Source organism: Peromyscus maniculatus, chromosome 3, assembly GCF_049852395.1.
Source record: "Peromyscus maniculatus bairdii isolate BWxNUB_F1_BW_parent chromosome 3, HU_Pman_BW_mat_3.1, whole genome shotgun sequence".
Lineage (NCBI taxonomy): Eukaryota > Metazoa > Chordata > Mammalia > Rodentia > Cricetidae > Peromyscus > Peromyscus maniculatus.
The window spans coordinates 155,077,657-155,092,156 of NC_134854.1; the positions used below are offsets into that span (position 1 = coordinate 155,077,657).

At 43.3% G+C, this 14,500-nt stretch overlaps 1 protein-coding gene across 4 annotated transcripts in view; it reads right to left on the bottom strand.

Moving 5' to 3' along the window:
- Dusp16 (dual specificity phosphatase 16) overlaps positions 1-14,500 on the bottom strand; it is an 85,473-nt gene that overhangs the window by 45,249 nt on the left and 25,724 nt on the right. Inside the window, exon 1 of one of the 4 annotated variants that reach the window (XM_076568094.1) lies at positions 7,165-7,887. The exons of the other annotated variants lie outside the window; for them this stretch is intronic. The gene's annotated coding sequence lies outside the window, so the exon portion shown is untranslated. Of the gene's footprint in view, positions 1-7,164; positions 7,888-14,500 lie in introns of those variants that run through there. 4 annotated transcript variants of the gene reach the window in all.

Below are 14,500 nucleotides of genomic sequence, written 5' to 3' on the forward strand. Positions count from 1 at the left end.
GTATACTATTAAATCAGTTAACCTCAAAATATAAAAACTTCAAGAAAACAAAACATAGCTTTCATAATTATAATCACCTGAGATCCTAATGATCTACATGATTTGTATGAAATTAAAGGGGCTAGAAAAGGCAGCTCAAGGTATTACTATTCCAAATGGTTTTCTTCCATTTTACTTATTTATTCCTTGAAAACAATACACAGAGCAATAGCAAAGAATCAGGTTTGTAATTCCACATTATTAGGAAAGAAAAAAAAACCACCAAACTTTTTTCTCTTGGCTTAAGAATTACTGTGATGAGCAGACAGCGCAAATAGTAGCCCCTTGAGAAGGGTCAAGAAAACAAGGTTCCACAAATTCCAGTTACCTTTTAAGAAGAAAAGGGACAGCAACAACAACAAAAAAAAAAAAAAAAAAAAACCCAGCTGATCTGCTTGTCAACGGGACTACAGAAGGCCTGTGATGTACACAGCCCTATGGCAGGTGGTTTCACAGCCATGACCCTGGCCTATCTCCTTCCAGAGTCCATCTCTCCACCTCAAGTTCCCTGACCTGTCAGAGACTCCCCTTCAGTTTTCACATCACATTCTCGGGAGAATCACTGACTTCTACCTTATAAAATCTCACCGCTGTGGTGGATTGACAGAAAATGGTCCACACAGGGAGTGGCACTACTAGAGTGGGTGTCACTGTGGGGTGTGGCTTTGAGGTCTCCTATGCTCAAGCTACACCCAGTGTGGCACAAGTTGCTTCTCCTCCCTGAGGATCAAGATGTAGAACTCTCAGCTCCTTCTCAGCATCATGTTCGCCTGCAGGAGGCCATGGCCCACCATGATGGCAATGACCAAACCTCTGAAACTGTAAGCTAGCCCCAATTATAAGAGTTGCCGTGGTTGTGGTGTCTCTTCACAGCAATAGAAACCCTAACTGAGACAACCCCTTAACCTGAAACTTGAAGATAACATACAGAGCCCTTAAAATGCTTCCCCCATCTCATCAAACTCTTGTAAGAAACCATTTCCTAAGTAATACTAATTGGAGTGTAGTGGTCATAATTGGGGCCAGGTTCTAGCCTTTGACATTCTTAGATTTGTATTTATCCTGGTCATTTTCCTTACATGAAATATTCTCTGTCTAAAATCAGATATTTACTGTTGGCATCAACTTCTAGAGATGAACATTTGGTGGAAATTGCTTGTATTAATTTCTTACTTCCACCATGCTTATAGATAAGACACTCAATTCAACTTTCATAATAAGTAAAAGGTTTCTTGTTCCAAAAACAGTTTAGTATTATAAATATTTGACTGCCTGATTTCAGAACAAAATGGTAGAGATTTCGATCATCTGAAGGTCATATTCTCTAATGGCCTGGAAGTTACTGGTTATGCAGCTTCTACAAAATACAGATGCAGCAGTGACTCTATCTCTTCACAAATATGTGTTCTGAGGACAAAACTGCCTCCTTTTTCTAAAATCCACCAATGAGGGTGACCATGGATCAAACAGCAGGGAGGAGGAACGCACTCAAGAAGGAAGCACTGGTGAAGGCAGCATGACAGTGCCTGTTTTTGATGCTAGGACTCAAGGGGCTGAGAAGGACGGAATTTTGGATTCCAGGCCAGTCTGGGCTATGTAGTTAGATTCTCTGTCTCAGATGGGGGAGGCAGCATTGGTGACCAAAGCCCACTCCTATCTGGAATCAAAAAGACATCACTGAGGCTAGAGATATGGCTCGGCCGTTAAGAACTCTAGCAGCTCTCAGAGAAACAAAGTTCAATTTCCAGCACCCACATGGTTGCTTACAGCTATCTTTAACTACAATCCAGGTGATCCAATGCCTTCTTCTGGTACCTTCTCAAGCACCAGGCACACACATACAGACAAAACATCGAGGCACATAAAATACATACTTTTTTTTAAAAGAGACATCACTGGGTAGAAGAAAGCAGAAGTAATTCCACTCTCCTATACAATCCAGCTACCACCTTTCTCACAGACCCTGACATAGAGGCACCTGAGAAACCTTATTTTACAAGTCCTACATTTAATATATTTTATGTCCATGTCTTGTCTTCTAAGCACTGTTTCATTACATTGTATACTCTATTTTCAATATATAAAAAAATATACTTTTATATCAGTGAGGAATAAGAGTCACCTCTAAGTTCAACTGAAGAAGCTAGAGCAAGAGATTTGTCCTGGCAATAACAAACTTTGGCCGTCCCCAACACGTCCACAGCACTGAATACAGTCCTGACTGCTCAGTGACACAGATCATGGCAATGCAAGGCCCTACCCTAAGAATGTCTAACTTTCAAAGCAGAGCTCCTACTCCTGGGTTCCCCAGCTTCCTCTCAGCCCCTCTCCACACTGGGACTGGACTGGGAAGAGTGATGCGGTGTGTGCACAGGATGCCCCGACGGCACAGAAAGCAGAAATCTGAGAACAAGAGCAAGCTGATTCCACCCACAGCACTGAGTCTCTGCGTGTGGCTGGCTGCTCTCAATGATAAAATCAGGATGAGACACAGCAGTGATCTGGGTTAGGAGACAAGAGGAGGGGAAGACAGCAGACATGCACAGGCTGAAATAGAAAATGCTCAGCATTGCTTCCCTTAGCAGACAGTTCTACCAGGCATGAAACGGCCGACCTGGCTGCTGCAGGTACAGAAAGACTCCTGTCGTGACCAAGAAAGGATCTTTCTCTGCTCAGTCACTCTAATACAGGATATAACTTAAGCAAAGGGATGAAAGTGATATAAATTTGTACACATTCAGTACTGTGCCAAAGCCAGCTAGAGTCCTCTTGTCCCTTTAAGCCCCAAATCTGATTTTTCTGTAGTCCTTATTATGTGGCAGAACCCTGACAAAGAGTTGTAGAGTGAGGTACGAATGGCCTTAACCTCCTTTCTTTATAAGTAGAAATTTTTAATTAAATACCAAGAGTCTGCTTCTACCCTGCGGGCTGAGGTGTATCTCAGTGGACAGAGTACTTGTTTATCAAGCATGAGGCCCCGGGTTCAATCCTTAGTACCCCAAAGCCAGATGTGGTGCTGCACACCAGTAATTCTAGCACTTGAGAAGTAGCAGTAAGAGAATCAGGAGTTCAAGGTCATCCTTAATGACATAGAGAACTTGAAGCCAACATGGGCTACATGAGACCTTGTCTCAAAAATAATGATAAAATACTTTAAAATTTCTCTTCAATTGCTGCTCATTCTCAAGAATGGAACTCAGAGGCATATTTGTGATGGTTTTGTTTTCAAAGTTTTGTGCTTAAAATGGGATTTAAAAAATGGCAAGCAAATGGTTCATTGTGTGCAAAACCATCCACCTAACCTCCACATGTTCTTTTCTTTGTCTGTGTGTGGCATGTGTGATGTGTATGTGAATATGGGCATAAGCATGCCACCATCAACAGGTGGAGGTCAGAGGACAATTTCTGGGAGTTGGCTCTCTCCTACCATTACCTAGGGGTTCTGGAGACTGAAGCTCAGCTTGTTAGGCTTCTTATATAGCAAACACTTCTACTGGATGAATCATCTTGACAGTCCTCCCCAAAGTTTCTACTCAAAGTCCAAGGCATGAATATTCTTAAACTGAATTGCACGAGCCTAAATTCTTTTTTTTTTAATTTTTGAACTCCCCACCCTTGTCACCCTGCCCAAAAGAAATGAGGAGGAGGGCGGGGGGAGAAGGGAGAAGGGAAAAGGGGAGAAGAGGGGGAAGAAGAAGGAGAAGAAGGAGGAAGGGGAAGGAGGAAGAAGAGGAGGAGGAGGAGGAAAAGGAGGAGGAAGAGGAGGAGGAGGAGGAGGAGGAGGCGGAGGACCAGTTTGCTCTGGCCATATACTCACCAGAGCATGGTCAAATTCCCAGTGGTCAGACCCTTAAAGAAAACTGAGTTCTTTTCCACCCACACCCCTACCAGAAGTCATCAACTGTGGAGTGCTACACTTCAGCATCCTTATCACAATTTTTTTAACTCCCAAGTGCTGGGATTAAAAGTATGTGCCACCAGTGTCTGGCCTCTATGGTTAACTAGTGGCTAGCTCTGCCCTCTGATCTCCAGGCAAGCTTTATTTGTCAGAACACAAACAAAATATCACACAACACTCCTTGATGGCTTTCTGTCTAGGCTGCTACTTTTTTGGGGGAGGGAGGATAGGGGTTGTCACGGAAGCCTTCTATGTCCCTCTTTCTCAACTGTGAGTCTGCAGTCAAATACCACTACAAAAGTAGTTTCCTTATCTTTTACAATCAGAAGGAACATGGATCGTGGACTTACACATGGTTTTTGGCAACAGAACGGACCACAGACATCCACATGGTCTCCTGTGTCAGCATGTGCCATGGACCTCAACATGGTCTCTGATGGCAATACAGACCAGGGACATCAACACAGCACCCTGCCACAGCACAGGCCATGGACACCATCATGGCCTCCTAGGCAACACAGGCCATGGACACCAATATGGTACCTGGTGATAGCCCAGCCCATAGACATCAACATGGCCTCAGGTGGCAACACAACAACAACAACAACAAAAAAAAAAAAAAACGAACATCCATTCGGCTTTCAGTGGTAACCTGGGCCATGGACATCAACATGACCCCTGGCTGCAGGAGGACCATGGACTCAGACAGGTTTTGGTGGCATCACAGCCTACAAACATCAACATGGTCTGAGACAGCAGCACAGGCCACAGTCACATCGCCTTCGGGTAACACAGACCACAGACAGTCACATAGCCTTCGGGTAACACAGACCACAGGCATCAACATAGCGCCCAGCTCAGCCTAAACTCTTATAACCTACTATTTAGCCAAATTTCAAAGCTTTTACTTCCTTCTTTCCATTTTCAATAGATATTTAAATGGTTAAAAAAATCTAAAATTGCATGTGTAACATGTCTACAGTGTGTATCAGTTATATTTTGATGAAGGTGTTACAAATTGCCATGATACTGAAACTCCTAACACTACTCTGAAGTTTTTAAAATGCATATATTGTAAATTCTCCTCACCTGTTCTTTTTACACCTAACTGGTGACCACTGCTAACAGTAGCCTCTGATTTCTTCCTAAGATTGTTTAAAGTAAGCCGGACGGTGGTGGCGCACGCCTTTAATCCCAGCACTCGGGAGGCAGAGCCAGGCGGATCTCTGTGAGTTCGAGGCCAGCCTGGGCTACCAAGTGAGCTCCAGGAAAGGCGCAAAGCTATGCAGAGAAACCCTGTCTCGAAAAACCAAAAAAAAAAAAAAAAAAAAAAAAGATTGTTTAAAGTAAATACAGAAAACAGAAATGTTATTTTTCTTCTCCTTTGTTCAAATAGTTCACAAAACATAGTTTTTATACCTTGCTTTTTCCTTCAATACTCCAATTTGATTTTTTTTTAATTCATTAGAAACTGAATCAATCAATATACCCATTCAATCAATATACCCATGGGTCTTCCATATATAGCATTTCAGAAATCTTAATGAATTATATATAGATAACATAGACCTAAAAGACAATGCCCTCAAGCCAGGTGGTGGTGGTGCATGCCTTTAATCCCAGCACTCCAGAGGCAGAGCCAGGTGAATCTCTGTAAGTTCGAGGCCAACCTGGTCTCCAGAGCGAGATCCAGGACAAGCACCAAAACCACACAGAGAAACCCTGTCTTGAAACAAACAAACAAACAAACAAACAAAAAGACAATGCCCTCTTTCCCTAAAACTATATCTGTTCAATTAGCTCTTTATCTAGGCACCTAAAAACTAAAAAGCACTATGTCTTGGTGCTGGAGAAGTGACTTCGTGCTTAAGAGCACTTGCTGCTCTTGTAGAGGACCTGAGTTCAGTTCCCAGCGTCCACGTGGTCGTTCAAAGTTGCAGGGAATCCAACAACTACTTCTGACCTATGTGGGCACTGGGTAAGCACATGGTATATATACATACCTTCAGGTAAAACACTCATACAAAAAAGGAGAAAGGAGGAGAAAAAAGAGGAGGAGGAGGGAAAGCAGACAGGCAAACCAACCTTTTCTTGGGCTGGGGCGATGGTTCAGTGGGCAAAGTATTCGCTATAGAATGAAGACTGAGTTCAGATCCATAGCACCTATATAACACCAAACAGGTACCGTAATCCCACTGCCCCTCCAACAGCATGGAGGCAGACACAGGAGAAACCCCAGAAAGTAACAGGCCAGTGACCTGATGTTCGCAACAGTGAACTCAGGAGGCAGAGGCAGACGGATGTCTGTGAGTCGGAGGCCAGCCTAGTCTACAGAGCGAGATCCAGGACAGGCACCAAAACTACATGGAAAACTACATGGAAAAACGCTGTCTCGAAAAACCACACACAAAAAAAAGTTCCCTTTTTCTTTCTACTCATGATTATTTTATGTCAGTAACAACAAGGTCTGCTACTGGGCACTGCTGCCCTGGACTCACCCACATGGCCTACAAACATCTCAAATGATGTTCTGGAAAGCGAGAAGGCAAGGTTCCTGCTGTACACTCAAACTTGCATTTTAAGCATTTCCTTTACAAAGAGAAATGCTCAAGGGAGGGAGAGCATCCCTAGGGCTATGGGGTGCTTCAGAGTCCTACTCTTGAAGAAAAAGATGTACCCTTGTTTGTCCCATGAGAGTTCAGGTTCAAATTCCCAGAGAGTCATGGGAAGGATAGACGTTTATTACGCTACAAACTATGCTTAATCTCCATCCCCCACAATAAAAATCAATAAGACAGACTACAAAATAGAACAGACTTTTAGGGGAGCTCTAAATGGATGTTAGTAACAGGAAATTGTACAAATCTACAGGGAAGACTAAACTTGATGCCTGGTAGCAAGCAAGAACACTGTAGGCTTTGACTGTTGCCGTTCTACAGGGATTAAAGCTATTGTCTGGGAGTCAGAGAACTGAGGGTGTAGTCTGGTAGCAGAGTGAGGCCTTGGATCAATCCTAGGCTCTGTCAGCATAAAAACTGTAAAAACAAAACAAAAAACCTGATAGAAAGTCAGTAAATATGTTCAATTAAAACAAACTAACAAAAACCCATCTTCACCAAAACTGCCTTGAACTTAACATGCTTTGTCCACATTTTCTTGCCCCAAACTTGCAGACATAAATACTGACAAGTGATAGTGACAGAGTAGACCGCGTGAAGAACACCTACCTAGACAACTAATGTTAGACAAGGAGACAACAGCATGGTCCAGTCCAGCCTCTCACTGACAGACAGCACTGCTAAAAGCGTCCATCACGTCCAGGCTGTTTCTACGTTTCTGGAGAACCTCAGACGAAGGTAGAGCAGCAGCGACCTTTCAAAGATTAACTCTCCTTGGAGATACTGGCCAGCCAAAGCAGAGCCAGATCTATGGGAAGCCTTCAAGAGGTTCTGCTAGCCAGGAGAACATACTCTTGGTACGGGCTCAGCAGGAGCTTAAGTCTTTCTTCTCAGGATTGCTTCCTGTTTGTTAAGCTGACCTGTGTCAACAGCTGGCTTCTCATTCCCTGATCCACCTGAGCCCTTATCCTTCTTCCCACACTACCTTCCCCTTTCCTCCATTACCCATACTCCCTCAGTGATCGACATCTCACGTTTCCTCCTGTCCACTAGAAAAGGAGCCTGGATATGAGATGGTCATCTGGGAGTAGGAATGCAAGGATCCCTAGAAGGGAGCCATCAGGCAAGAGGATACTTAGGGGATGGTTTAATCTGGGAGCACAGAAAACATTTTGGAAGACTTTGCATGATAAAGGTAAACTGGTGCTGAGAAGAGAGAGATTTACAAGCCAGGATCCAGTGAGAAGGATGTATGTGTCCTGTACTCTTGAGCACCTCCCAGACCTGCTGTAAATAAGTCAATTAGTGATTACTGGACACCTAAAATGTGCCAGGCACTGCTGTGAAAATACAGCAATAAATGATAACTATCATTATAAATTATAATTGTAAATGTATTGCCTACTTATAAATTATGCAAATAAAAAATTCTTGCCCTCTTAGAATTTTGTACTGGGATACTGAATTAGTCATTTTTCCATTACTCTAAGAAAATCTTACTGGGTTATGGTGGCGCACGCCTTTAATCCCAGTACTTGGAGGCAGAGGCAAGTGGATCTCTGTGAGTTCGAGGCCAGCCTAGTCTACAAAGTGAGTTCCAGCACAGTCAGAGCTGTTATTTAGAGAAACCTCGTCTTGAAATACCATCAATACAAAACAAAACAAAAACCTGAAACAATTAACTTGTTAAAAGAAAATATTGTGTGTTCATATGCATGCACATGTTCATGTGCCAAGGGTCAGCCTCAGTTGCCATTCATCATATGCAATTCTCTTTGCTTTTTGAGACAGGGGCTCTCCCTGCAACCTAGGGCTTGCAAATTGGGGTAGACTGACTGACCAGCAATCTTTACATTTAAATAGATTTTGATCATCTTCTTCCCCTCCCCCAAGTCCTTCCAGGTCCTCTTCCCCTCCCTACCCATCCAACTTTAAATTCTTTCTCAAAACCCAAAAATCCAATACAACAAAACCAAGGAAACAAAACCACACACCGCCCCCCAAAAAACCACCAAATTATAACCAAACCAAAGCAAGCGCACGAGCACACACACACACACACACACACACACAAAAAAAAAAAAAAAAACTGTGGAGTCCATTATACGTTAGTCAACTACTCCTGAACATAAGGTCTGTCTGTCTGGAGTGGTTGATGTACCCAGTGTCACTCTATTGAAGAAACATGGTTTTCCCTCTCCCAGCAGGTATAAGTGACAGTTCAGTGTTAAACTTGACCCTAGTGGCTAGGTTTTCATTTACTCATTCATTTTTTTAAAAACAAAATAAAGTAAGATAAAACAAAAATTACCACATTGAAGTTGGACAAGACAAATCAACAGAAGGAAAAGAGCCCGAGAGAAGGCACAAGAATCAGTGGCTAGGCAGTGGTGGCGCACACCTTTAACCCCAGCACTCAGGAGGCAGAGGCAGGTGGATCTCTGTGACTCAAGGCTAACCTGGTCTACAGAAATAGTTCCAGAACAACCAAGGCTACACAAAGAAACCCTGTCTCGGAAAACAAAAAGCAAACAAACAAAAGACTCAGAAACCTACTCACACTGATACACTTAGGAATCCCATAAAAACACTAGACTGAAGCTATAATATGTGCACGTTGCCTTAGTTTCTGTGAGTTCACATGAGCTTTGCTCATGCTGATTTAGAGGACCTTGTTTCCTTGGTGTCCTCCATCCCCTCTGGCTCTCATACTCCTTTTCACCTCTGCTGGAGGGGGGCAGCACTGGGGTGGGAGGAGGAACTCCCTAAGCTCTGGGGGGAGGGATTTGATGGAGACGCCCCATTTATAGCTGAGTGTTCCAAGGTCTCTCACTCTACAACATACCCAGCAGTTTCCATGGCTGCTGAGTGTTGAACTCAGGTCCTCCTGCTTGCATGGCAAGTGGCTTACTGACTGTACCATCCCCCAGTCCCCAAAAAAGCTATTTGGCTCCGAGTTTGGGAAACTCCAGTCAAACACTGAGCAGATCCCCCGCTCTGGGTACTTCTTGTGGGCGTGTCAGACAGCAATGGCCAAGAATGTGAGGCCAAGCAAACTTCTCAGATAACAAACCTGCGTGCCAAAAAGAAGCCGGTGGCCCATAATCCCTTTGGAAGGCAGCCCCTTGTGACCTAAAATTTTCCCACCAAGATCTTACCTCCTAATTACTCTACTACCTCCCATAACACTAACTTGGGGACTAAGTCATTAACAGATGAACCTTGGGGGAAGTATTTAAAATGCCAATTATAGGAGGTACATATAATAGACAAGATAAAATATGTTATGGTAGTCAAAAGTGCTATGGAGAAAAAATAAAGCAGAGTTAAGAGGGAAGAGATGCTGGAGAAGGCTCAAACCAATCCATCAGAGACCTTCCTCCAAAGAGATCACTGAAATAAAATCATGAAGGAGGTGAGAAAGCAAGCTAAGGAGATACTTGGAAGACTGCAGCTCTATGCCAAAAGCTTGATTGAAAATAATGAAGACACTGGCCAGAATAATCCTGAACTAGGAAAATTGTAATAAAAGATATGGCAGATCTTCTGTCTACAGAACTATGGCTATATTTACTGAAATGACACATTTCCAGGCATTGAGATTTTTAACTTTAGAGTGAAATATATACAAGTATGTATGTAGGTGAATCTACACACATACTAAACTAATTTAAAACATTTTCTCCCTTTAATACTGCAAAGAGAGGTGCTGTGGTTCCTAAATTAGTGTATGTCTTAGCCAAGACATAAAGAAACTGTACAGGAGCCGGGCAGTGGTGGCACACACCTTTAATCCCAGCACTCGGGAGGCAGAGGCAAGCGGATCTCTGTGAGTTCAAGGCCAGCCTGGACTACAGAGTGAGTTCCAGGAAAGGCGCAAAGCTACACAGAGAAACCCTGTCAGACAGACAGGGAACGCTTTGTTGATAGAAAAAAATTATCACCAAGTGCTACGATGGGGCAAACATGGATAATCTGGAAGCAGTCTAATGGAAGAAAAGTTATAATTTAATTTCTCAGAGAGTGTCAGGAGCCCAAGAGCAAGCAATGGAATACAGTATGGTGGCACATGCCTTTGAGTCCAGCACTTGGGAGATAGAGGCAGGAGAATTAGGTACTCAAAATTCATTCTTGGCTACAAAGGGAGTTTGAGACCATGCGGAGATATACATAAGCTTGCTTTTAAAAAAAAAAAAGGAAAGCATTAGCAAATGACACACACACACACACACACACACACACACACACACACACACACACACCTCTTCCTGTATTTGTTAGCAGGACTGACTTAAAAAAAATAGTTGGCGGTGAGTGGACAGATTAGAAGATGAGCTAATACAATATATGAAAATTGATGTTAGCCCTCAAGGGGTGAAAGCCTAGCTATTGCTTCACAAAAGAACTTGTAAAGATTGTAAAGAATTCTTATTGTAGGGTACGGCATTTGCCTGGCATGCTCAAGGACCTCCAGACAATAAACACATATGCATACATACATACACACACACACATTCTTTTAAATAATAATAATGTTTAAGAAAATGTGAAAACTAATTTTGTGTGTTACTGGTGACTGAACTTTATGAATATAAACCACTGTCTACAGCACTGAATTATAGCTCAGTTGCCCCAAGAATTAAAGGTTAAATCATATACTTGTGACTAGAAACCTGAATTATAGAACACATCAGTTGAGGTATACATTTGAATATAAAATATTCAAGGGACTTATACTGATACTCTTGTTAGTTAATTAAGCACTAATACTCTTAAAATATATTTTGAGTGTTAAAAGTTTCCAAAGCAAAGCTACTTAAACAAATCACAAATGTAATAGAGTATGACTTTTCATTCCTCACCAGAAAGGTGCAAATTCTTCTGGCAAAGTAAAGCAGTAGGGTTAGATCACCACTGTCAGCTCCTACGTAGACAAGCACAACAAGGCTGAACACATTCCAGGAATGGCCTTCAAGCGCAGACCACACCTGCTTCCAAGGCCCTGGGGCTAAAAATAATTCTGGGGCCTCAAAAATGGGATGCCAGCCAGGCCCAGGGGTAACTGCTGGCCCCTTGCTCAGCTCCACTCAGTGAAAGCAAGAGCTATAAAACTGTTAACATACACACACACACACACACACACACACACACACACACACACACACTTCCTTCTCTAGGTTTCTGTGCCAAGCACCTACAACTCAGGCCAGCTCAGTTTCTTTGCAGCTTCCAACCAAAACTAATCCTAGGAGTTTAGAAAAAATAAATAAAAATGAGATTTCATGATGTATTGTTTTTTAAAGGGAAAAAAATTGGACAGGACTCAGGAGACCTTGTTCCTAATTTCAACATTACCAAAATGTTCAAAGGCCCTACAGAACATGTCACTGACCACTCCTCAGCCTGTGTTGGTGTAACATGTAAAGTGAAGAACTGAGTGATCACTAACAATGGAACAAGAAGGTGCCAGGGATGTTCTGATCACCCAAGTTATGTAAAAATGTCACAATTTATATCCTCACATTAAAAGGATAACTCTGGGGCAATGGGTCCACAACCAGCATAGCAACTGTTCCAAATCATCCCTTTTATGGCTGGGGATTCCCAAGGCTTGGTCTGAAATAACCATTTCCACTTCTCTGCCAGCCCCAGGATAAGAGGAAGTCATGCAGCAGAGAAAGATGGGTAACACCGTTGTTCACCCACTCCGGGAGCCTCGGCTATACTAGTTCTACACACACAGTAGGTACTGAGAGTTCAATGGCATAAATAAAGGAGCTATACCACCAGGGAGAGAACCACAGAGTGACAGGACCAGGGCTGGGCGGAAGACCGGCAGGACAGCAGGAGAAGCAGGGATGCTGCCTGACCTCCTGGTCTCTTTCTGCAGATCGTCCTTCTCACTGCTGTCTGTAGTGGGTAGCCATTCCAGCTTGGTTCTGGAAGTTCCAACCCCCATTGAGACTCTGGCAACTGTCACGCCTACGAGGCGGGGCGAGGGGAGGTGCCTGGGGACCCGAGAGCTGGATGGGCCAGCGCTCGCTCTGGGCGCTCTCTCGGTGCCGGAACGCTGACCGGTGCAGATTGACTGTGCAGAGCTCCGGAGAACACCGCTGGACTGCATTACACCTTCCCCAGACCCTGCGACCTACCCATTACTTAATTTGTGAGTTACGCCATTTAATAAATATCCTTTTAACTATGTGGAGTGGCCAAAATAATTTCTCCAATATATGGCGCCCAACGTGTTGGCAAGAGTTTCTACCTAAAACCTGAGAAAAGATTCTAAAATGGAGCTAAAAACAGCTTCCTAATTGTCTCTCTCAAATGAGCGGCAGCTGCCGGTTTGAGTTACTGGCGGGTTCCTGGCGTGTGCGCTTAACCTTCAGTAAGGCGGAAATGAGGCCTCTGCAAGTGGCACATTAAGCTGCGTGGTGGATTTAGCCTTTACTAGTACAAAACAAAAAAAGAGGTTTCTGGACTACACGCTGCTTGGATAAAAGCATAGACTCATGATAGCTCCCAGAGCTGGCGGTAAACGTACCACCGCCATGTTGGGAAGCTGAGGTGGGCGGAGCCAGCAGCCATAGCGCTGTTTCAGTCTTACAAATGCTGCAGTTTAAAGCAATAGATTCACAATAAGACAGATTCAGATGGAACAAGACTTTAAATGCTTTACAATGTGTGTAAAAATGTACATAGGCTTGGAAGAGAGAGGAAAAGGAACATAGACAGTTATATAAAGAAATAGAAAGTTTTAAAATAATAAAGTCTTTAAAGAGAAAGTAAAAGTAATATAAAAAATAAGCCATGTAAAGATGGATATCACACAGAGAGTCTGGATTATATTGTCTTTGGGATTTTTAACTACAGAAAGACATTTGATTGTAAAGACTGCTCAGTTAAATCAATGTGTATATTTTAAAGGTATTTCAATTTTGAAATTTATGTCTAAGGATGTTTTGCTTTGGAAAGGAGACTCTGCTTTTGTTTCTACAGAAAGCCAGAGGCTATGGATTTGTTCCAGATTAAGATACATCAGGTTTGACCAGCCAAGACCACCTGAAAGGTCTCTGATGACACCATGGCCCAGATGATTCAACATCCAGAATTGTTTCAAGGCAACTGGCTCAGACGATACAGCCTCACGGACTACTCCATGATCCTTAAATATTCTTTGTGTCCCCATAAGATACAGCGCCCCCCTCCAGCAGGAAGTAGTAAGAGAAGCTACGCCCAAATTCCCAAATATACCAAGCTGGCTTTGGAGATGTGTAAAAGTTAAAAACCTTCCTTTTTAAAAAAAAAGAAAAGGGGAAGTGCTGTGGGATGTTCTGTATGTCCTGTGGGAGCCCTTCTTGGGTTCCTTGTGGCGTTACCTAGCAGGTTTGCATAGAGGATGATTAGGACCATGGGCCTGAGTGCAGGTGTCTGAGATGGTCTGCACTTGGCTGTACTGGGGGATGGTCTGCATGTCAAGTTGCTCTGATTGGTCAATAAATAAAACCTGATTGGTCGTGGCTAGGCAGGAAGTATAGGCGGGACTAACAGAGGAGAAATAAAAGAACAGGAAGGCAGAAGGAGACGCTGCCAGCCACTGCCAGGACAAGCAGCATGTGAAGATGCTGGTAAGCCACGAGCCACGTGGCAAGGTATAGATTTGTAGAAATGCGTTACTTTAAGATATAAGAATAGTTAACAAGAAGCTTGCCACAGCCATACAGTTTGTAAGCAATATAAGTCTCTGTGTTTACTTGGTTGGGTCTGAGCGGCTGTGGGACTGGCGGGTGACAGAGATTTGTCCTGACTGTGGGCAAGGCAGGAAAACTCTAGCTACAGCTGTCTTTCTCCTGTGATGTTTCTCATTCTCTCATCTAACTGCTCTTCTCTCACCCCTGCTTTTCAATGGAATACTGTGAGCCGCTGTCTCCTCTTCTCTCCCTTG